The 25,942-nt window shown below is 37.6% G+C and overlaps 1 protein-coding gene across 3 annotated transcripts in view; it reads left to right on the top strand.

Annotated features, from left to right (window-relative positions):
- LOC141449283 (uncharacterized) overlaps nucleotides 1-25,942 on the top strand; it is a 156,697-nt gene that overhangs the window by 99,099 nt on the left and 31,656 nt on the right. The gene's annotated exons all lie outside the window — the stretch shown is intronic.

The raw sequence follows: 25,942 nt of genomic DNA, 5'->3' as shown, positions 1-25,942 counted from the left end.
AATTGTGATTCATTTTTTCTGATCTTCATTGAATTATTTTTTTTTTACACTAATGAACTTCAGAAATCGTAGTTCTTGCTATTCCGGAATTTTTAAATACTAACAATATTTTAAATATTGGATTAATGAGACTGATACTGAAGATAAGCTCTTATTGTTAATGATTACATTAATGAATACATATATTATGGATTCAGTTAGCGTGGAATCGGTTCAGAACAAAAAACACAAACTCTCTCTGTTCCAACCTTTCGAAAAATTTATTTTCTTCTTCAGGGCCTGAATATTTCACATAATATACACAATAATTTAGAAAATTGATCCACAGGGCTACGAATAACCCATATTAATAGATCTAATTAAAACTATTAGAATAGATATAGATTATAATCATTATAACTTACGAGTTGGCTGAGTTACAGAAAACATCAATGAAACATCATTCAAACATTAATGAATACATAAATACAATTCCTGATAGATATCCCTGGCCAGATAATATTGTCAGGTGAAAATCAGTTCGCTCTCAAGTGATTTCGTCATTTGGAGGAATAGACAAGCATTAGACTGAAACAAAAAAATCCTATGACTTGACCTCTCATTCTTGACCGAAGTAAACGAACTTCAAAGTGACTAAAACGAATTTTCTAGAAAAATTATTAAAAAATCTTTTGATGTAAATACAAAGTTTAGCAAATATTTATGATGCATTTTTGAAAAAAAAAAAAATAATAAAAGTGAAAAATCCGGTAATGTTGGGAATGGTAGTAAAGTCACTTCCGGTAGTTTTGGAATTAATTTTAACACCCTATACTCGAAATATTATCAAGACATTCAATCCCTCTTTATAATACAAAACGTTGAGTTGTACATTTTACTGAAATGGGACTTTAGAGAAAAGAATACCCACCCATCTTCCTAAGAGTCCACGTAATCTCGGATTGCCCTGGAAAAAGCTCCTGTAAAATCAAGACTGATTCAATCAGTTCTTGCAGTTTCAGCGTCCTGTGTGATAGATAGAAGTGGTTCAGTAGAAATCTTTAATGAACGCCCATCGTACGTTATTTAATTGTCGAAATATTTTGTTCACATCCGCACAAAATAATTTTTTGTACTCAAAACACCCAAAATGGATATTTCCATGGAATTGAAAATTGGAAATGACAGCAATGCTTTCATCACCTAGTAAAAATACCTCTGAAATTCACTGAGGTACCAGTGTACCCAAGGTGGTACAATTATGATTTACGTTCTCCATAGTGGGTTTACAACATTTCAGCCTTTGTTTTTGACCCACTTAAATTAGACAACTGATTAAATAATTCCTTATCTTCACTCATTATTTAATTATACACTTAACTGGTCAATGTTATCTTTTTTAACCTTCATTCATCCCCACTACTCTACCAAAACCTCCTGGGTGATGCCTCCAATAAAACATTTTCAAAGATCAAACCTAGAATCCTTGGAACTTTGAGAATTAGCAGTTTGCAAAAAAGTCTTGCCAGTGGAGTGGCATTCAAAACTAATCAAGTTGAAAACATTAAGCTATTAGTTTGACTAAGAATTAAATATGGTTGGTATATTTTTTTGTGATTATCTCACTTGCATTACAAGTCGATAAAAAGCAAGGAGGAGTTTCGCCTGCAGTAGTGTGACGTGCAGACGGTTGGTGGTTATTTATAGAAGAGGACGTCACAGCTGTGACGATAAGGCGGGGCTCCACTTCAGTCCTGCATATTTTAATACACCCACACTTTTACACACTTAGCGTATGTGAGGAGAGTGGGGGGTTCGTTGATTTGTTTTCTTTTGAACAACAGTTGTTTTTTAGGCAACTGTTTTGTGTAAACATTGTAAGATTTAAATTATCTAAATATTTAACTTGCCTACTCATTTGGCTTACTAGAGCATTAAGGGTGATTAGGCTTTCAGTACGGTCTTATTGTCTGCTCCACCATCGTGCATACCGCACCACTTGGCGTTGGATTAAAAAAAGACAAAAAACTTCCAAGCTGAGAATATTTTCTATTCATCCATCCTTCATAGCCTATTCTAGGCTATCCACCATAACTTCCCTAAATCACGAAAATATAGAGATAGGAAGAAAAAATCGTTGCCGTTTTATTCAAAGTAGTCCTGTTTAAAGGGTACGTGATCTGAGGAGTGTCACAATTTAGAAAAAGTTTTGTTTCTTTAAATGCTATTAGGAAAATTAGATAGTATAATTTGCAACGAGGAAACACTCACCGGCTCTGCGGAAGGCTTCATCGTTAAAAAATAAAAAAACAAAAAAATTACGAGTAAATATTTGTGGAGATATCGTGTAGAGTTAAGATAATTGGTGGATGACTCAGAGAAATTTTAGTAGCAAGTGGTTTGTACCACTTATTGAAAACCTAACTTGTGAGGTAATACAAACCTGGTTTCTATAAAAAAAACAAATGCAAATTATTTATTATAAAACTTGTAACCGGTTTTCTTTTCATTTTGTTTGTTACAAGAATAGAATAAGTAGGGAATGTGTTCATATACTTTGCTTACAAATAAATAATCCACCGCCTACAATCATTCGATTTGTATATCTGTGTAAAATAAATCGGTATGACTCAAGATGTTTCTAAAAATCCTCCAACAGCGTGGGAGTAACTTTGTGATGAGGAGTGTAGTTTTTCTTTAAAATATTAGAAATATCTTCAGCACTTTACTGCAGAGTTACCCTTCAAAGAAGCTTTTTCATATAATGGATTTTTCTGACTTATTTTACCTAAACGTTCGAGATTTAAGAAATTCGTCTATCTTAAGTTGGTGAATGGATTGTTTTGGGATTTGCCTTGTACCATGGTCTTTAAAGTATGTGTAAAGCTAAAACTTTTATTGGAATAATTCGATCAAAATTCATAAGCAGTTGTTAACGTTATCTAGATAATGTTAGTTTCTTACCTACGTTGATAGTACTGCCAACTTATCTACCAATCATGATCCACTAATAGCACACAGTAACCTTCAGTCCCACCTTACGTCCTTAGAAAAATGGGTAATAAAACTGAGAGCGAGACAAAATCTCAAAACATTACCTTCGCTCTTCGACGCATCACTCTTCTTCCTGTCTTTTATCTTACGATATTCTAAGTATTAGTAGTCAACGTAGTCGGCTATCTTAGGGTTTATCTTGACCGAAGACTTACTTGGACTCTTCATGCAAGTTCTGAGAGAACATACCTCAACAGACTCTTCCGACAATTGAAAATACTACTAGACCACAGTCCAAAACTTACTCTCGACAACAAAAGACTTATTTATGTAAGTACTCTACCAAACTGGGCCAATGGTATCGAACTTTGGGGTTCAACCAAACGCTCAACTCTCCAAAGGATCCAGTCCTTACAGTCTAAAATGAACCGCTTTATAATTAACACTCCTTTCAACATCACACAGGTTGCTAAAATACGATGCAGAAAATTCCATCATAATGTACAATCTCATCAAATGCACTACCGATACAACATCTATCTTCCAGAACATTTCCAGACAACACTTCTAGATAGCTTAAAAGACAGTGTGGCCTTGCGCTCATTTCTCTGAAAACGAGAGTCCAAAAGTAGCGAAATGTAGTTGGAGTGTTACCACTGAGTAACTTCTCCTCTCTGAATTGATATTGTAGATTAATTCTTGTTGCGTATAATGCAATAAATTATGGTTCGTGTGCAACTAAGTAAACAATTTAAAAAAAAAAATTAGTAATAAGAAAATAAGTTGTAATTCGGAGTGTGAAAAATTCGCAGCAAAAGGAAGGTGCAGAATTGTTAGCGTTATTCCAGCATCCAGTTCGCCGACCTTATGTGTCTACTTAGACAGGCCTACACGATTTACACCCACACATTTAGACATTAGTGTACTTGCAGTGTTAATAACATGCAGTTCACTATAAAATTGCTTGCATTCACTTGTTATTGTCAACGGTAATAACAAGTGTGCGAATTTTCATAGAAAGAGGCGGCCATATTTTAATCTACCCAAAATTACTTAAGAAACATTATCGCCCTATTTTATTTTGTCAAAAACTTGTTACGGCTTTCCAAAATGGAGGTAAAGATTGATCGATCTCTATTTAAAGCAATTAAACTTCCGCTTTGTTGGTAATATTCAAATTTCGAAAAGTTTTTCGTAAAAAGAAAACAAAGGCTAATAAGAAATTCATTAACTAAAGTATTAAGGTATTCAAAGTGGGTTATAAATTTGTTAGCAATGCTTTGTCACAAAGTGGAGGTATCGAGTTAAATAAACAAGAGGTGTACTGGTGGACTATTATTCAGACTGGATTGTGCAGATCATCACCGACCACTACGTTCACCTTGACATCTCAGCCTCTTTTATGCAACCACACTCCGCCGTTCGCCTTACACATTGCTGTCGTTCACCATTGTAATCCAAGTCTCCAATGATGCTATCTATTCTTTAAATTTACTTGAATATACTACTCTATAGAAGTCTATATAATACGTCAGCCCAAGACTAATAAAATCTCTTTAGAGGGGCTGCCTAGTAAATGATAAATAATAATAATTTCAAATAATTTGAATATTTAATTAAAAAAAATATAATTATCATTTTTCAGCAGTTTATTACTCTCATAGAAGTTACTTCTAATTAAGAAATCAACCATTAACTTAATTGATTCATATAAATCAACCATCCTTTGTAATCATCGTAATTCAGTGCATTAAAAGTCGCTGATTTGATGTTTCATCATTTTTCGTTTGGGAACAGTCTTTAATTTAACTAATTGATTATTGCAGAAGAGTAAAGTGTTGTGGCTGATGGTCACCGAGAATATTCTGCTACTAGGTGGTTCTATGCAAAGTGCAGTTTTGCTTGGAAGCGTTGCAAAACCGTAACTGACTGTCATTGCAAATATCATCTGTGTTATATTAGTAAATAGAATATCTCAGTTATCCAACATTTCTTCTGAACACTAAAATATTGTTGCATCTTTTCTCTCACTTTTGTAAAAAATATTTCAAAGAAATATTTTAATTCTGTTAACTTGTCCTGGATAAGGAAGGACAAAAGTAGACACAGCTAACTGGCTAGAACTCTTGCTTTTTTTTAATTCGCCAATATCTTATGACATGTCATATTATCAGTAGCATTATCACTCATTGATAAACATTATAAATCGGCGCCAAATAATAATAATAATGTGCTAACTCGAGCTGTTACTGTGTTATAAATTTTAAAATGCGTTTGTTGGTACATAATTATGCATTCAATAACCATTATAAATGTAATTTGTTATTGCACTTTTTCCATCGAACGCCAAGGACCATTGGAAGTTAATAAAATATATGAAAACTTGTTATTCTCATAGCTTGTTAGCTCCATTATTCCTCACTTTTGTTACTGAGAACCAAAGTTTTGCAAAAATTACTTGTGGAGAAGAAAGTAAATTCTGTAAAGTGCAATTTGGGCTTAATTTTAATTTTTGCTAAAAAAGCTGTTTACAAAGGGAATAAAAAAAATCATTTATCTAGGTATATTCTATTATTTCTTCAAGTTCTTCAGACAAGAATCAGAGTGAATTTTCGTCTCAGACCTTTGAAGGAGGGGATACTTAGTCCTTTGATTCTATTTCGAAGTCTCTTTCAAATTGTGTTGAGCATGCATGTGTTTCTCTGGTATATTTCTGTTTTCAACATATACCTTCCCCATAAATATTATTTCGCAGTTACATTTCATTATTTGTTGTCAACAAAACTTACGTACAAATGGAATTTAAAAATACCACGCATTCTCAGTTCTTATATTGCCAGAGAAAACCCAATTTTGGAATTTAAAAGATCGTTTACTTTGGCGGAGATAGAATGAGAAAATAGAAATACAACTCTAGTGCTGTTTCGAACAGCTGTTGGTTGTGATTGTCTCCTTTTTTGTTTTTAAATTAAAGTCTCTTTTTGGATCTGGAAACTAGTAAAAATGGTTTTGAATAATTTTACTTGGTATGGTGGAATCCGTCGGTCTCTTATTTATATTACATTTTATTTAAATATATTTGACATATTTAGAATATAATTCAATGCATTCAGTAAACTAAACAGTGGAATGCGTTTAAATACTCCTATTTACAAAGAGTGGGCGATTTGTTGAAGGGAGTAGGTCGATCGGGGAAGAAGTTGGGTGCTTGTGATGCAATGGCAAATGTGTATCATGTATATTAGGTTGGAATTCTAGCATCTGTTTACTTGTCAGTATATATGTTTTTCGGTTTGGATTGAAGAGTTGGAATTATGTGGAATATTTGTTATTTTGTGAGCGTAGCGTGTCTGCAGTAGTGTAGGCAGCGCCACCAGCGCCAACATGTGGGCGAAGTGGACTAACCCTCTAGCCAGTGGGTGCTGCAACTTCTGTTGGGCGTCCTGATGTCCTTGCCCATTCCACATCCTACACGGGTTCACAAATACACGGACCATTCACCAAACCGGATGTAACCGCTTCCTACGCTCCAATCGTGCTTATACACCGCCGCTTCCTACCTGTACCATGTGTTCCTTTAACTGTCTCACCATGAACTCTGTTAAACCCACTTTTATAGTGTATAGCTGTTAATGTGCCTCTCTATCTTAACTAATTTATTGTTGCTACAGCTATTTAGATTGTTGATTGCGAAGTTGAACTTAATTCATAAAAAACCACAGAATCTAAATTAAATATTAGAAGCTCTTGTAAAATAGTTGCATTCGTTTTGAAAATATCAGCCCTTTTCAGTGCTCTGCAAATGAGACAAAACCATGTAACCCATCATCACATACTGTAAATTCTCAAAATCTGTTCCTACATATGTTCATGAAGTGTTTAGATTCCGTCTACACTCTTTTTCTGTGGAAGTGAAAAATCCGCCCCGCCCGTAACTCACAGCAGTTCTGCCATTCGACGTCGGCCTTCCCAGTTCACAAATGATTTTCATCTGAAGACATCATCCGATATAACAGAATTTCTTGTGTCTTTGATGGAAGGACACACGTCAAGATGTTCAGAGGACATATCCTCTCTTCCACACAGTGTGCAGGTCGGGTCCGCAGCTAATCCAATGCGATGTAGGTGGGCCTGCAATTAATCGTGGCCTGTGAGCAATCTGAAGCAAGCCACACCGTCCCTTCTTGTCAGGTTAGGTGGAATTCGTCCACCAGATTCAACCAATATTTGCCACTCTTTTCTATCCAGTTTTGCTTTTTGCCTGCACTTCACTTCTGAACGGAGACATGCAGCAGTTACCCTTTTAAAAGTATGCATGGAGCTTGGTTGCTCAGGAGTAGAGAGGATTTGGGGGTTCTGGCGCACCTAAAATACAAAATGGCGGCCATCCCCTCCCCTCCCACCCCCTCCCCTAACCCTACCAATCATCGATTTCGACGAGGGTTTAAGCCACGCCCCCTACCCCCACCCCACCTTATTGACCAATCATCGAACTCGACGAGGGCTTTAGGCCACGCCCCTTCCCCCACTCCACCATTTTAATCGACCAATCAGCGAATTCGATGACACCCCTTTTACCCCCACTCCTTCCCCCACCCTTATTAATTGACCAATCAGCGAATTCGACGACACCTCATTACCCCCACCCTAGCCCTACTCCTATCACATGACACCTACCTTTACCCCCTCCACTCCCACCACCCCTAGGTCGTCGTATTCGTTGGCCTCCTAAGCTCCTCCTACAAGATGGCGTCTCTTCTAACAGCTGTAGTACACAAGATGGCGGACCTCGTACCATCTGATGACCACAAGATGGTGGACCTCATACCTCCACCCCCCTCGCCCATTGATAGACAGGAGGGGATTTTTTTTTTTTTTATTATTTTTACTTACCTGGGATTCGATCCTACAACCTTCGTACTGGTAGACACGTCATCTGCACCAGTCGGCCACAGTGGTAGTCTCGCTTACTCTAGTTTTGAATGTTCTCTTATGTTTTAACTTGGAATTATTTTTTAAAAAATCTAACCCCCCTCACCAAGAATTTTTTTTTTTATTTAAATTACCCCCACTATCACAAAAATATTGAAAAATTAAAATGGATAACCTCACTTTAGGTAATAGAAAAAACTATTTACTTACCCCCTCCACCTGGACTGCTTCCGCTGCTGATGACGCGACCTACACTCACTGAAAACTAAACCCGAACTGACACTTGGACTGCGATACTAGCATTAACCCCCCACCACAATTACGTCACACTCTAACTAGCCAATAGAATTGCATCTTTTTTTCCAAATGATTACCTCTCTGGACAGGTCTCTGTAGCAAGCCCCCCCCCCCTTTCCCTTCCACATCTTTTATCATACCTGTTAATTTATATATATGCCAACATAGCTGAACATGCTCCAACAAGTCTGGACATGTAGCCAGCTGTTTAAACAGGCAAGTAAAAATAATGATGACACATACCATTGTCATATCCTCAACGAGCACAAACATGCTCCAACAAGTCTGGACATGTAGCCAGCTGCCTCTTTCGCTTTAACCGTTTTTTTTTTTTGTTATTATGAAGTTAAAAGTAAATTGAACTTTGAACTTTCATATATCTTATTATTATTTCCGTTTACCAACTATACAAACCTGTATGAACATATCATCGGTGTAGTCTCAATATGTGTGATTACCTGAACATGCTCCAACAAGTCCGGACATGTAGCCAGCTGCCTCATTCGCTTTAACCGTTTTTTTTTTGTTATGTGTGATTACCTGAACATGCTCCAACAAGTCTGGACATGTAGCTAGCTGCCTCTTTCGCTTTAACCGTTTTTTTTTTTTTTTTTTTTGTTATTATGAAGTTAAAAGTAAATTGAACTTTGAACTTATTAATAAAATATAAATAAGTTTTAATTTCCTTTTTTTTTTATTTATCACATAATTTGTATATGGCTTAATATTGCTCAACTTGCACCTTAACCCCATAAAACTTTCCTGTAATTTTAAGTGTAAAAAGGAAAAATACGAATGAGCAAACATTAATTAAAACATTATTTTTATTTAACGGAAGTATACAAGTAAAATAATAACATTTATTTCACAGTATAAATTTATTTCAGTTTACCAACTATACAAACCTGTATGAACATATCATCGGTGTAGTATCAATATGTGTGATTACCTGAACATGCTCCAACAAGTCTGGACATGTAGCCAGCTGCCTCTTTCGCTTTAACCGTTTTTTGTTATTATGAAGTTAAAAGTAAATTGAACTTTGAACTTTTTAATAAAATATAAATAAGTTTTAATTTCCTTTTTTTTATTTATAAGTGTATAAAGTAAAAATAAGAATGAACAAACATTAATTAAAACATTTTATTTTTATTTAAAGGAAGTATACAAGTAAAATAATAACATTTATTTCACAGTATAAATTTTATTTAAATTCTATGTCATATCTTCCATTATTAAAGCCTTTGTACATTATTAACAGTTTTTTCTTTGATTGTTGGTAATCTTCCACCATTTCATCAGTTATCACTGCCGCAAATCTGCGTGGAAGGAAGATCCTCGTTGGGTAGTCCATTGTCGGGCCAATATAATGTAAATGGGCAACGATGGCATCTCCAAATTTAGTGTTGATTCTTTCGAATTGCTTCACTTCGTATGAGTATCCGGTTCTTAGATCTGATAATTTGCCAATGCCCACAGACCTTGTATTCACATCATTTAAAAAGCTTGCCAACTTAGACATCTAAAAGAAGAATATTATATGAAAGTATCACATCATTATCAATATATTGTTTCAATCAAAAAAAGTATTATTACTTACCTTTGAAGTATGAAGTTAACCTCTCGAGCTGTGGGCAACGAATGACGAATTACCTTACAAGCTTCACTACTCTACCGTTACGGATGTCCCCCCCCACTCTATGACGTCACTCATAGTTAGCCAATAGAATTGCGCGCTTGTCTTCCCTCTCTCTCTCTTGCAAGTGTCTCTCTCTCTATAAGGTGAATCATACCTCCCACCTTTGATGCAGGACTCAACCTGTCCGTTAACTTCATATATGTTTCTTAGAAAAAACAATATTTTTGAAACTGAACTTTGCCCTTATTAGCTTTTATTGCTTTATAAATAATAAAACTTTGAATGTTTGTAGACTTAAAAACTTACTTTTTAAAAAATGTAAACACGCTTGCACAACATGTTTGTACAGCCAAGTAAAAAATAATGATGACTCATACCATTGTCATATCCTCAACGTGCAAAAGCTGCAGCTTAGTTTTTTCTTCTTTTTTTTTAACTAAATAAATTTTGTATATGCGCCCCTCTTAGTTCGGCTTCCGCCTTAAGCTTCCTCACCACGTCAAGGTGGAGGTCATCGAGGAAGTTTTTATTTTTTTTTACTTTTTTTATTTTTTTTAAATAATTTTATAATAATAAAAGGAATACTTGAAAAATAAAGCAATAATTTAATTTAATACATTTATTCAAATAAAACTTTAAAAGATACATATACCTCAGAAAAATATATAAAAACTTAAAAATCAACTTCAAATACAAATAAAATATTTAATTTCTAATTAGTACATTAAAGTGAAATAAATAAGAAATGTTTTGCTATCGAATCAGTTTATTTTAATGGTTGTTGGAATTTTAGCTGCCTTGCATCAATCGCATTCATACATTGTACAGAATCTGCACAAATCCATTCATGGTTTACGGGGATTTTACACCCCGCCAGTGACCAACATTCAGGTTTGTGTGCAACTCAATGCATTCGCCAGTGACCACATTCGTTCTTCAAGGCAAAAATATTTCCGTCTCATTCCAACCAAATTTACTGTTGAGCCAGCAATTGATGGCTTTAATTCGATATTGCGTACATTTCTCTTTACAAGTATTGTGTATAATACACTGATTTCCTGCTGTTTCTAATGAATCAAGTTTTGGACAGTCATAATCTTCTAAATTAATTACACAACAACTGTACAGATTTTGTAAAAGAAATCTTTTCTTTTCATAACCCTTAACAAACACAAATTTATAATTACAATCAATAAACTTGAAAATATCTCTAATCATTTCATATTCAATATCCCCGTCATTCCACTTAATTTTATGATAATAATTTTCTAACCAATAATTGGTTCTTCTACTTTTTTCACATTGTTTATGTTGGACAGGTGGCTTGAATATCCAGTGTCTGACTGATTGAAAATTATAGTCTAATAGAGAAAGCTCTTTAACAATATAACCTCCTACACTGTCTACAAAGCACTGGAAGTCAGCTATCAGCACGCCTGTCTGAGCCATACTGAACACTGAACTAGCTCTTCAAGCCTTCTTATACCATACGACGTACAATACCTGTTAGAGGATTATATTCTACCACCCTGTCGTGAATAATAAGGCAATAAGCAGTGGTGTTGGGCGGGAACATTTCTTTTGATTCAAATTCCAATCTAACATCTACCGGGCCACATTTGATAGATTCACACTGTTTAGAACAATCTATTACAATTAAGGGTGTTTTCTCTTTAAAATTTTGTAAAGAACTTAGAGGATACATTTGTTCTCCATAATATGACATTTGAAAGGAAGCATACATATGATATAGAATGGCAAAACGGTTAGAGGAAAAATCTACATTCAAATCGCCGTATGGGAAAGCTTTACAATTAAGATAAAGTTTTACATTTGAAATAGAACAGTGGTCAAAGTGACTAGCGTTGCTTTCCACATTATTAGCACGTCCGGTCTGAAAAGCTAGAATGATATATCGGGGCTTTTCCATTTGACTAGAAGTCTTTACTGACCAGATTTGCCTCTGAGTGGCCGGCAACAAAGGGTAATCATAGAGTTCCCAACTTCTAAAACTTAGAGCAAATACCTTAGCAGATTTAAGATGACGCATAAGAGCCAATCTCTGATGTTCGTTGACTGTTACATAGGGCAGCATCCAGCAAAGCTTCACCATTTCAATTTTACACCTCTCCACCGCTTGTTCTTCATTCAATCTGTTGAATTTATAGGCATTTCCATCTTGTCTGCTTCTAACAAGTATCAATTCTTGTTTAACATTAATCACAATTTTCTGGTAATCTTCACAAAATCCCAGCAGCGATGATAGCGGAATGCATAAATTAAAACATCCTTCTGCTGAAGTGATGTTGAGAGCATCGCTTTGAGGATAGCACCAGCCCCAGTTTGTAATATACTGACAGCCTGCCTTAAGCGAAGCCAACCCTTTAAGTGTACAAGCTATTCCTGGGTTTTTTACTCGATCTATTTCAACTCCACTTAGTTCGTATCTTATTTCATCAAATAGAAATGCAAAAGCATTATTGGTCAATTTGGATGAAACAGGAACTGCAGAGCCGTCTTCCTTTAAAAACTTGCCTTCCAAGTAGAGCAAACTTTGACTGGGTAGCGTATATAGATCTTGATGTTGTACACTAATGCGTATTTCATCGCCTGGCAGTAGTTTTGAAGAAGCATATGGGTGATGGGAATGCAATTCTATGCACTCGATTGAATTGTCAAACTGACATTTCTCTTCCAAATCTAAGACTTCCATGATGACGATAGAACGTAGTAACCTGCAGACTGAAGAAATCGAATACTACTGTTGGTCAGCGATGTTCGCTCGGCAACTGTTCTCACTGGAATGATGCTCTTTTTCTCCGCAACTGTCCTTTTATCGCCTCTTCTAAAGTCTAACCCCATCTCCGTCTAGTGATCAAATGGCCAACTTCAGTTGTGAGCCTCTCTTTTATAAGACATCCAGCAGGAAGAGTAGACAAAGCTGGCCGCAGTTGTTAGTGCCAACTTTCTGATACTGCTTCCTGTTCCATGAAATTCGACTTCCCTTTACATATCGGACAAATTCAGCAGGGGGATTGGCACCACTGCTATCGAAGAATTGAACATATTCTCCTCTCTTCTTGTAACAAACCCAGTGAGTACCACTGCCAACACTGCTATCCAAATTAAAAATGGCTCGTTCATTTTTCCAAGGTTTCTTTGGAAATTCATCAATCATGAATACTCCTCTGAAATGAGGAATTTTATTTGATTTCGCCAACTTAATTAGATCAAAATTACTTAACCGCAGGCGAGGTAGCGTATCCAGCATTCGTTTAGCTTTTCCACTCAGTTTTGAAGATTTGCCACCCATTCGTCTAGGAGTGGGGATGATTCTCTTCTTTTTCTTCTTATCTTTAGCACGTCTCATGATAAACTAAAACGTTGTTAGTTGTTTCTGGCTTTATATATGAACATTTTTAACATTCTCCCAACTGTTGTGTGAATTATCTAAGCCCAACCATTTCACCAAAATTCTATCACCTTTCCGTTTAATAACCTTCTCCACTAGGTAACTGTCGGGATGTTTGGCCAGCTGCAGTTCCTCTTGATAGAAACCTCCAGCAATCATTTGCCCCTTATAATCTTTCAGATGATAGGTGATCGGTATGGTATTTTTCACTTCAGCAACTTTAAATATTTCTGTAGACCATGAAGGGCAGTAGCCTTTAGCAAATTGAGCTTTATATTTGGATATGCGTACATGATCACCAGCTTTGAACTTGGGAATGCTGGCATTTTTCAAAGTTTTCTTCGCATATACTTCACGTAACAGCTGTTCTTCTATTTCTTTTCCCCGTACTGAAGCCGGCGTCATTTTGATAGTTCTGTGTTTAGTGTTATTATATTTGTTCACTAGCGATTTAATGCCGGTTAGCCATTCGTACGATCCTTGGAGACTAAATTTTTTCCACATTGCCGCTTTCAGAGTACGATTGAATCTCTCCACTATTGAAGCTTTTAAGTTACTATAGGTAGAGTAGTGATTTATACCGTTCACGTTCATCAGCTTGCCAAATATCTTGTTGTAAAACTCTTTTCCATTATCCGTTTGCAAATTGTTTGGCTTCCGATCGGCTAATACTTTCTCGAATGCTTGACTCACTTCCAGGGCTGACTTATTCTTCAGAGGGATCGCCCATGCATATTTGGAGAAACAATCAATCACGGTCAACAGATATTTATGACCTTTATTGAATCTAGCGTAGGGTATTAGTTCCACCAGGTCGGCTTGCCATAGGTCATCTAAGCCCTTTAGAAGAACTGCTCTTCTCTTGAACACTCTTCTTGCTGGTCTATGCAACTCGTTTACAATCTGTTCCTTAACAGAGGCCATGATGAAATGAAGCTTGCTCATGACCACACTACGCTATTATACCTCCATCTCTCAGCTGGGCTTCAATACTTTTTATTTCCGCGCTGGCATTGTTGGTGCCAAGTAACCTTCTTAATCGATCTACAAGCATGTTAGGATCTACATATCCGGCACCTCTTTTTGTTGAAAACAATTTTGAAATCACATTCTTGTATTTCATGTTTGTGTTCAGAACTTTAATTGGTCCGGAAGGGCTGTGCCCTTCTCTATGAGCGTTCGTCTGTTGCAGTATGCTCTTATAATTGATATAATCCGTCTTTTTCACCATAGACAAGTTTGGATTTGTCAAGAATAATAACTCGAAAAGACCTGGCGTGCCGAAATAGGTATTATCACCAACGGATAGAATATCTTTGCTGATGGAGACCACTGAGTCACCAATACTAAATCTCCGGCCGTCATAAACTACACCATATATCATATCCAAGTCCTTGGTCTCATTTTTAATAAATTTTTTGATATATTTTGAGGACATTTCTCCAACTTCCTTCAAATATTTTGCTGAAATTTCCTTCCCTTCGGGAGTTTGTGCTTGTTCTCGTACCTCTTGAAGCGGGCTGGTTGCTTCAGCAGAAGCAGAAGAAGATAACTTTAGAACTTCCGGTCGCTTTGGGGTTGAAAGTTCTTCATGCCATGTTTTTGTAAATCTTGACGGCGGTGTTGTAGCCGATTCCAGCCTCAGAAATTTTAGTCTCTTTGGAGGTGGAAGGGGTGTTTCACAAGTAGCTACTTCCGGTTTAGGAGATTCTTTTAATTCAAGTGGTGGCTTTTCCTGCTTTTCCACCAATGCTTTCAATGGACTCAATAAAGGTTGATATTTCATTTTCAAATATTCATCGGTCTCTTCTCTGTTTCTCTTCAATAAATTACACTTTTCTTGAATCGCCTTTCTGGTTTCGATTATTTCACGCATTACAACGTCACTAGTTGACCCCTCCATGGCTCAATGAACAATGATCTTCAAGTACATAGTTAAGGTATTATATAGGCTTCGAAACCTTTTCGATACCTTCCCTCAGTAATCTGTCTATCTTTGTCCAACACTAGAAAACCATATCTATTTTCTTTCCAACACCAGTGGCAAATTTTTCTAAAAGTTTGGAATTCCATGTCGGAATTGATATGGTCATCGTAAATTCTTCTCAAATTTAATTCATCTTGCCGAAAGAGTATTAGGAAATTTGCATTTTCTCTTACTAAGTGCTTAGGAACTCTAGTATAACTTTGACTTAGATAAAATATATCAACTCCGCTGTGGCGCCCCATACAAAAATAGGCTCTTACATTATCTTGCTTGTCACATGCTATATCATCGAAAATAATTATTGAATTTGGCAGGGCCTCTTTAGGTGGGGGAACTTGAGAATTGTCTTCAAATTCAAAGTACCCAATATCTTTTAAAGGTTCTAAAATTTGAGCTAACTTCCGGTACTTGGGCTGTTGTAATGACTTTGCAAACAAATATATATTTTCACATCTCAACCCCTTTGGATCGTATATTAAGCTCAACATCAGGTTAGTTTTCCCACAATTAGACGGTCCACATATTAAACATCTAATGGAATTTGGGAAAAGCGGACCGTGTTTGGAACATTTCTTGGAAGAGGCCCTGTCGTCAAGGTTTTGCACGGAGAGGGTGTGATGTTGCTTTATCAAGCGCATGATGGGAACTAATAAGGAACGCTCTCTCGCTTCTGTATATATATATAACTAAGCTATGTACATGGCACAGGAAATCTATCTACACTGCATTCACACACCCGCCACCAACATTCACACATCCTATTTACATAAAATAAAATAACTAAAACTAAAATACCCACCACCTTTTTTTTTTATTTATTAATTTTTTTATTTTTTTTTTTTTATTTTAATAAACTATTAATTAGAAAAAACTTAATACTATATACTAATAATAAATAGAAAAAATATTTACAAAAATACGTTTAAAAAAAATTAATAAATAAAGATTGACTAGAACAAAAAAAAAAAAAAGACCTACTCTAAACAAGGTAACCATGTACATAGTATATGAAATATATATATTTACAAAAAATCCACAACTTTACACAGGCAAGTCCGCTATGGTAAAGTGGCCATGGGCGAGAGTATGTACACGATCGACTAGATGGCGTTTGTCGTCGTGGGGCGAAAGGGATACTTTTCTCTGTTCGACGGAAAAGAGTTTATGTTCTTTAGAAATTATTGTTCTAAACGTGGTTGTAAACTCTTTTCCCTCGAACAGGGCAGCCATATAATCATCAAAGGTGATTTTTTTATCTACGGCTGCCTTCTTTATCCCTTTCGCCCGCTTCTTCTCTAGGCCGCGGATGCGTACTGCGTACATCTTTGCGCGGAGGCCCACGAATTCAGAGACAGGCTCTCCACTGGCTTCATCCTTGAACTTCCCCAACACCTTCTTGTTTCTATTGTTTTTACATGGATGTCCGTCTGGGTAGTCGCTGGTGTCAAATTCGTCCATCATTGTAGTTATGTCCTCGTAAAAGTCTTTCGTCTTTACTAAGTACATGAGGCTGTCAGTGTCTGTATATAACAATTTTAGTTTGTCAGGTCCGTATTTTGTCAGCATTGTAGCGTAGTGAAAGTCATACATCCGGACTTTGGACAGATCAAGAATGGCCATCCCAACATAGATTGGTTTGTTCATCGTGATCTGTTCAAAGTCCAGATGTACAGCAGTCAGCGTCTCAGAGTAGATCGTCCTGTCTTTAAAAGTAGGTTTCGCTATAAGTTTCCGTATTCTACGTTCGTCAGTTACTAGTTCTATTTTTGTTCGTTTTCGTACGTCCTCCATGAATTTGCCAAATACTGCGTTGTTCATTAGTTTGTAGAAGTCTTTGTCAAAGTCGTTGGTCGCCTGTTGTCTCATTTGGGTGTTGAGGTCGATGTAGGGACGAAGCCAACGGGACTGCTTGAATCGCAGCGCTCTATGTACGCGTACCAACCGCAGACCTAAACCCATAGCCTGCCTCAAGTTGACGAAGTGAACAACGTATTTCTCCCTGTTTGTCAATGAAGCCAACAATTTCTTATTAACCTGTCCCGGAGGCACCCTATTCTCCGGGAGAAGGGGGAAATCGTTGTGCAGTTCGTGCAACTCGGCCGGATACTCAATATCGGCTTCGACAATATACCCGAAGGGACCATCTTCCTGCATATTGCCCCAGTCTAGAGTATCCGGATCTGATACCCATTCGAAATCCCCGTAAGGAAGCGGATTTGACATTGCCCACCCGTACAAATTATTTGCATCTAGGTAGGCAATGTAGCTAGATTCCTTATGGGGATCTCGATCTGGGTACAGATAAGCATTGTCAGCTTTACCATAGCGAAGACTGCACTGGCAAATGCCACCCCTAATACCCCGCTCAACCATCAGGAGCTGGTCATAATCAGTGAGTAGATCTAACTGTACCCCTGTACACTTCAGCATGGCATCCCAAGCCAGTCCTGGGGCCGTGAAATACCAGGCAGGGTCCAGCGAATATGCTCTTATGCACACATCTCTGAAATTTTCAAAGATGTCACATAAGAGCATTACGTCTACCTTAAGGTAGAGTTCGCTGTACCCCCCTAGGGTACTAATTTCAAAGGCCTCCCAAACTGACTGGGCATGCTGATAGTCTTCGTCCGAGATGTGGCATTCATTAAGGGTGCTGTAGAATGCCTCCTTAGGGGGTAGAACCGTCTCCCTAAGTTTCTCGAACGAATCTGTGTAGTCATAGGGGTACACTCCTTTTCTTACGACCAGATCCATCTTGTCGGCGGGGAAGAATTTGCCCGTGTCTATAAATTTATTGTTGGGCAAATTCTTGGACAACCTATCTAAGCTAGAAGACATGAAACGGAAGGTGTCCACAAATCTGACGGTTAGAGCGCCCACTTGCTTGCTAAATGAAATGTATTTCTCTTCGCTGTTGGGGATGACGTCAATGCGACTTGAGTCATACCCCAACTGGCGAACAATAAAGTGGGCGTCATAGCCGCTCAGATTGTGGAGGAAAACGGGAAGGAAACGAGGAGTGCGGTAGAGGATATTGCAGGAATTGTGAGCAGGACCACGATACACACCAGTGATGTGATCGTGATCCGCCACTTTAGGATCGGTTCTGTTGAAGGGAAGATTACAGAGGTGACATTTTGGGGACCGTTTAAAGCCTTCCAACTGAGATGGTGTCAGGGGTAGCATTGGCCGCTTAATGGAGTACACCAGAGCCACCTTCTCGGCCACCGCCTTTATGTAAGCCATAAATTTCTCTGCGGAATCTTCACCCGTATAGATGTAAGGTTCCGCAGGAAAATCGGCAGGAAGGCAGTGGCGTATGTCTTCTGCAACTTTTACATAAGTGCAGAAACTCATAGGAAGGTGGCTCTGGTAGGGTGTTGTGTATGACCGACCCACATTGTTTCTGTTTGTATCAATTTTTTTTAAAATTGCCTCAAAATCAGCATAAACGACGAAGGGAACCCTCATTTGATTTTGTATTTTTGTGAAAGATATTTTTGGAGGGGTCCCATCGTCGTTACATTCTGGCAATACAATCCGGGTCGGTCTATTTACTCCACAATACTCCATATGTTCCCTAACCCGCTCAGCGATGCTTTCACCATCCATGTTGAAATGGGTAAAGCACCGCTTGCAAACGTGTACCCTATCTTTGTGTTTTGTTATTTGACTGACGACTAATCTATCAAAATCTTTAATATAAGTGTAATGACTTCGGCCATTCTCTAAAGTCAGGAGAAGGAGATCGCGATGGTCCTCCTTCTCCTGCTTTACCACTTTTAGAGGGTACACGTTTCCTTTCTCTCCAAGGGTGAAAACATTTATCGTGATGTTGTTGTACTTTTCAAATTTTTTCACCTCATGGAGAGGAGTGGGGAAGGAAATGCAGTCAAAATTGTACCTGTGCTCAAGATTAGCATATTTACTAACGCGTTGTGGATCCTTTGTGATGAAGCGAGAAAGAATCGCGTACTGAAAACACCGGTCATCCGTATTTTGAACATTAATAACAGCCTTCTTGTTGGCAATGTGAGGAGGAAGGGGAATGAAGCTGGAGCCACCGAGAGGGGTAAATTTATTTACTTTTAAGAGGACTCCGTCGAACTCTTTTAGGCACCAGCCGCTCCCCTTTAGTGTAGACTCCTCCATCTCTACTATAATCTTCTTGAAGCTCTCATTAAGAGAATCGTCGATGGAGGAGTCTTCATAAATTACTTTGTTCTTAGTCTTGAAGGCGCGATCACAAGTTTCACCTTTGATGTTTTCAAAGGTTGCCTCCAAGACCAAGTTATATTTGAGGGGAGAATCGCTGTCTGCCATTACTTCCTGAAGCAGACGACGCAATGTTTCTATCTGACCTGTTAGAAATTCCATTGCATCGACTGCCCCGGAACTTGGAAGGAAAAAAGTTCGAAGAGTCCTCCCAAAGGCTGACTCCACTTCGTATAAATGGCCTTGAGCTGCCTCAATACGAGCTCGTTTTGCCATGACTGGTGTTTCAGTACCGCAGCGTCGCAAATGAGCAAGCATCGTTTTTCGAGAAGAATACCTTTCTCTACAATTCGGGCATTGACGAGATTGCTCATTTGCGGCGCAAGCACGTTCATGACGTTCCTTATAGTCCCCCCGTAAAAACATTTTTGCACAATACTGACACTCCATTATTATTAAAATAGTGAGAGACACAAAATAATAAATACAAATATATATATATTTATAAAGCGCGAATATTTAAAAATTACTAATAAAAATTAATAAGAATATAAACTAGACTAAGATATTACTAATTAAATATATACAAAAAATAAAATTAACTATACAGAATGAAATTTAAAATTGAAAACTTAGAAAAAATGAAATATAAAAAAAGTGAAATAATACGAATATATATATATTTGTTGAAAAATAATAAAAAAAGTACTTACAGTTCAAAGAAGGCAAGATGCTGGAAAAGCTGTTGACACTAAGAACACTAAACACTCTATGACCGCAGCCGAATTCGGAGCGACTTTTATATCATCAGAAGAATCGATTATGATAATCGATTATTAGTAAAAACACGAAATGCCATTGGCTAACAATAAGTGACGTCATGCCCAAGGGTGGGAGACATCAGTTAGTTACTGACCAATTCAAACAGGGCAAGCTCAGACATGCAAGTTGAGCAATATTAAGCCACATACAAATTATGTGATAAATAAAAAAAAGGAAATTAAAACTTATTTATATTTTATTAAAAAGTTCAAAGTTCAATTTACTTTTAACTTCATAATAACAAAAAAAAAAAACGGTTAAAGCGAAAGAGGCAGCTGGCTACATGTCCAGACTTGTTGGAGCATGTTCAGGTAATCACACATATTGATACTACACCGATGATATGTTCATACAGGTTTGTATAGTTGGTAAACTGAAATAAATTTATACTGTGAAATAAATGTTATTATTTTACTTGTATACTTCCGTTAAATAAAAATAATGTTTTAATTAATGTTTGCTCATTCGTATTTTTCCTTTTTACACTTAAAATTACAGGAAAGTTTTATGGGGTTAAGGTGCAAGTTGAGCAATATTAAGCCATATACAAATTATGTGATAAATAAAAAAAAAAGGAAATTAAAACTTATTTATATTTTATTAATAAGTTCAAAGTTCAATTTACTTTTAACTTCATAATAACAAAAAAAAAAAAAAAAAAAAAACGGTTAAAGCGAAAGAGGCAGCTAGCTACATGTCCAGACTTGTTGGAGCATGTTCAGGTAATCACACATAACAAAAAAAAAAACGGTTAAAGCGAATGAGGCAGCTGGCTACATGTCCGGACTTGTTGGAGCATGTTCAGGTAATCACACATATTGAGACTACACCGATGATATGTTCATACAGGTTTGTATAGTTGGTAAACGGAAATAATAATAAGATATATGAAAGTTCAAAGTTCAATTTACTTTTAACTTCATAATAACAAAAAAAAAAAACGGTTAAAGCGAAAGAGGCAGCTGGCTACATGTCCAGACTTGTTGGAGCATGTTTGTGCTCGTTGAGGATATGACAATGGTATGTGTCATCATTATTTTTACTTGCCTGTTTAAACAGCTGGCTACATGTCCAGACTTGTTGGAGCATGTTCAGCTATGTTGGCATATATATAAATTAACAGGTATGATAAAAGATGTGGAAGGGAAAGGGGGGGGGGGCTTGCTACAGAGACCTGTCCAGAGAGGTAATCATTTGGAAAAAAAGATGCAATTCTATTGGCTAGTTAGAGTGTGACGTAATTGTGGTGGGGGGTTAATGCTAGTATCGCAGTCCAAGTGTCAGTTCGGGTTTAGTTTTCAGTGAGTGTAGGTCGCGTCATCAGCAGCGGAAGCAGTCCAGGTGGAGGGGGTAAGTAAATAGTTTTTTCTATTACCTAAAGTGAGGTTATCCATTTTAATTTTTCAATATTTTTGTGATAGTGGGGGTAATTTAAATAAAAAAAAAAATTCTTGGTGAGGGGGGTTAGATTTTTTAAAAAATAATTCCAAGTTAAAACATAAGAGAACATTCAAAACTAGAGTAAGCGAGACTACCACTGTGGCCGACTGGTGCAGATGACGTGTCTACCAGTACGAAGGTTGTAGGATCGAATCCCAGGTAAGTAAAAATAATTAAAAAAAAAAAAATCCCCTCCTGTCTCTCAATGGGCGAGGGGGGTGGAGGTATGAGGTCCGCCATCTTGTGGTCATCAGCTGGTACGAGGTCGGCCATCTTGTGTACTACAGCTGTTAGGAGAGCCGCCATCTTGTAGGAGGAGCTTAAGAGGCCAACGAATACGACGACCTAGAGGTGGTGGGGGTAAAGGTAGGTGTCATGTAATAGGAGTAGGGCTAGGGTGGGGGTAATGAGGTGTCGTCGAATTCGCTGATTGGTCAATTAATAAGGGTGGGGGAAGGAGTGGGGGTAAAAGGGGTGTCATCGAATTCGCTGATTGGTCGATTAAAAGGGTGGAGTGGGGGTAGGGGCGTGGTCTAAAACCCTCGTCGAGTTCGATGATTGGTCAAAAAGGGGTGGGGAGGGGGTAGGGGGCGTGGCCTAAGTGGTCGTCGAGTTCGATGATTGGTCAAAAAGGGTAGGGGTGGGGGTAGGGGGCGTGGCCTAAGTGGTCGTCGAAATCGATGATTGGTCAATAAGGAGGGGTGGGGGTGGGGGTGGGGGTGGGGGAGGGGGAGGGGATGGCCGCCATTTTGTATTTTAGGTGCGCCAGAACCCCCAAATCCTCTCTACTCTCAGGTTGATCCATTTGTCCATCTCTCTTTGCTAATTCATCTGCCTTCTCGTTTCCAAGCAGCCTACAGTGCCCTGGAATCCATTGGAGCGCCATATTCTTATTACTTTCATTGGCAGCCTCAAATTGCTGCTTTGCATTTCGCTATGACTGCCGACTCTGCATAGCCCGTTCCAACTATAGCTAGAATCGCCGCACTCGTGTCAACAAAGACCACGGTACCAAGGACCCCGCTTCACCTTATCAAGAGCTAGTGATATTCCAGCAATCTCGCCATCATAATTTGTGGATATTTTCCCTACAGGTGCTGATATTTGAAAGGTTTCGGAGTACACAACGGCTCCCGCATTATGTCTTGCTTCTAGGGCTGAACCGTCTGGGTAGACATGGAACTAATCGTGTGAGGGGTATCGATTGTTAATGATTTCTAGAGCTATTGACTTTAGCTCCCACTCAGACGTCATTTCTTTCTTGATAGCTCGAGTTAATTGAAGGTTACATTGTACCTGCGCTAATCTTAGGAGGCTTTTCGGGTATATAAATGCCTCTTAGTTTGTATAGTCTAGCTGCAAATGCTATATTATTTCTTTGACAGTTAAGGAAGTTTTTTTGCTCTTCAGTCTTTGTGTTGGTGTCTGATATTGAGCCCACTAATCAGCGGGAGTCCTTTGTACGCGCTCGTATAGGCTCAGACACGCCATGTCCCTTCTACTACCCAGGGGCCCAACCTCAGCTTGTAACTGCATGGCAGCAATAGGTGTTGAGCCACGGCCACCAGTTATTAACCTGAGTGCTTCATTTATTTAGTGACATCTGTAGTTTTAGTACTTGCGATTAGATAGCAGAGTCTCTCGTTAGAATTGAAACCACCTGCATTGATGGTTCGGTTTCTTGTTTTTCTACCTTTTTTGCTCTATTAGTTACTTTACTGCACTTCAGGTAAAATTCATCGTATCAATAACACTGTTACATTTACTGTTATAATGGTGCTTCCTACACACACGTAAATAACTCCTACACAATCTTTATATAATATATATAGAGATATGTCCCAAATAGTGAATTACGTCGCTTAGCTTGCAGAGACGGAGGTGCTACATTGAGATTGCGCTGGTTTCTCACTCCCTCCCACGCAGCTTGTCAGCCCACTTGAGATCTCTGCATTATCCACTCGTATTGTTATTCTGTTCCTCATTCTCTACACGTGTATTTTCTACTCCTAATAACGCCTACACAATAAATTTCTACTAAATACTTTGACAGGACAACGCAACGTCATTAATGACGTAGCGAATGTTGGTTATTTTTTTATAATTTGGCCATATTGTTGTAATTATTTGGTAATGAAGGCATTTCGTTCACTTTGTAAACATTTTTTATATCCCATAAATATGGTATTCAATTAAAAACTCTTTAAAGCCGTTGTTCAATTCCAGTTACGTTTTTTTGTTTGACCAAAAATTATTAAAATTGATCCAGTTGATAAGTGCGATTCTTGGCCACTAGATATACAAAAAAGTATTTGTTGATAATATCTTAGATTTTACCCGTCGTAGCACGCATGATTATAGTTATCTTTGACGGGTTTCTGACATTCATCTTTCAACATTTTCAAAAATTATTTATTAAAGATATTATTTCTACTTAATTATGTGAAGAGACTCACGTGGAACCCACATACTCCAATGAAACGACAAGACGTGAACAGGCGCTACAAGGTACTTACTGGCCTACTTGACCGCAGATCCAAACTCGACTTGAATCAAAAACTGACAATTTACAAGACACTGTTGAGACCCATATGGACATACGGAGCTGAAGTGTGGGGCTCAATCAAACCTTCTAACTCCAAACGCCTGCAGACACTGCAGTCTAAAATCCTACTGAAAATCCTGAATGCTCCATACTACATTTCTAACCTTACTGACCTTCACATCCCTTTCGTCACTGACCTAATAAAGTCTCGCTACCGCAACTTTCACAGCCTCCTAGCTTTCCATCCTAATCCTCTTGTCCAACATTTCTCCTCTCCTCACCTTCCCGACAATCCTCCTCGTCGTTTGAAGCGGAAGTGGCCTAGAGATCTGTTGTGATTAAATCATTGTGAAAGGGTTTCACCAGTGGGTGATTGCTCTAACCATGTCATTATAAGAGAACTGAACCAATAAGATCAAAATTACTTGATGCAACATTTGTTGCAGTTGTTAATATACAAATAAAGTGAAAAATAAAATAAAAAATTATGTGTTTGTGTGGTTCAAATTAAAACAAATATTTCAATTGAAAATTTTAAAACTAATCTTATGTGAAAGATGAATCTGATGATTTTGAACAAGTTCGTTAATGTGAGGCTTGAATTTACTTAAAAACAGTCGTAAGTCACCGCTTTCGGTAACATGCAAACGATTTCTCTTCTTAGCAGCGTTGCCAAAACACTAAATCTACGTTCACTCTAAAATGAAGATGGGAATGCTATCGAAAAATCGTTGAACAAATCGACCACAATCCAGGGTACCAATTGCGGGATTGGCTTTTGTTGCCAAAATTAATGAAAAAAACAACGAAATAATCGATATAGTGTATTTGGGTAGGTTTTGATTTTAGTTTAAAATATTAGAAAAACTCAAAACAGCCATCGCCGCCTCCCTAAACCGCTTCAACACCCCCAATTTTCTCTGGACCCTTTACCGCCCCCTGTAGGGCCTCCAGCGCCCATAAGGGGGCGTTACCGCTCACTTTGAGAAAGACTGGCGTACAGTGTAGTTTAGTTCAGCTAATTCAATTCCAATAGTTGAGAGACAACTCATTATAAATCGTTTTTGACTCATTTGTAAAAAATCTATTCGAAAGTAAATTTAAATATGAAGTAAATAAGACAGTCGGTTGTCACTTAATGACCTACATTTACCAGGTCTGTTTCTGTGTTTGTTTTTTAATTAAGCCATATACAAATTTGTTTCGAGGTTTTTAAACACATTATATACGGTATACATGTGGATTTATTTATTTAGTTTAAAGACGACATCTCATTAGAGGATGCGCTTTTTAAGTATCCTACCTTTGGCAATACCCACATACATGTCTATAAGGAGAGACCTTTTTAGATATTCTTAAATTAACATTTATAAATGGCCAAGCCAAATAGCCCTCGGTTAGCGCACATTTTTGGCCGCGCATACTTTTTTCGATTATTATTAACGGTCCTAGAAATTAGATTTCTTTTTTCCTTTTTTACATTAGTCTGGCTGAATATCCTCTCAGGATGTTTTCTTTGTATTTTGGTCTCACTTTGTTTTTTATAAGTGATAATTCAGACTGTTCGCGGTATGAATCCCGAGCGTATGTAAGCACGGCCAACTGGTCCTCTATAAAACAATTTCACTCATAGTTGTGTATAAATAATGGATAATAAAACATTAAGAGATATTTAATTAT

Source organism: Rhodnius prolixus, unplaced genomic scaffold (genome assembly GCF_049639745.1).
Source record: "Rhodnius prolixus isolate KJV_2025 unplaced genomic scaffold, Rpr scaffold_1, whole genome shotgun sequence".
Classification (NCBI taxonomy): domain Eukaryota; kingdom Metazoa; phylum Arthropoda; class Insecta; order Hemiptera; family Reduviidae; genus Rhodnius; species Rhodnius prolixus.
This window is presented reverse-complemented; position numbering and strand designations above follow the sequence as displayed.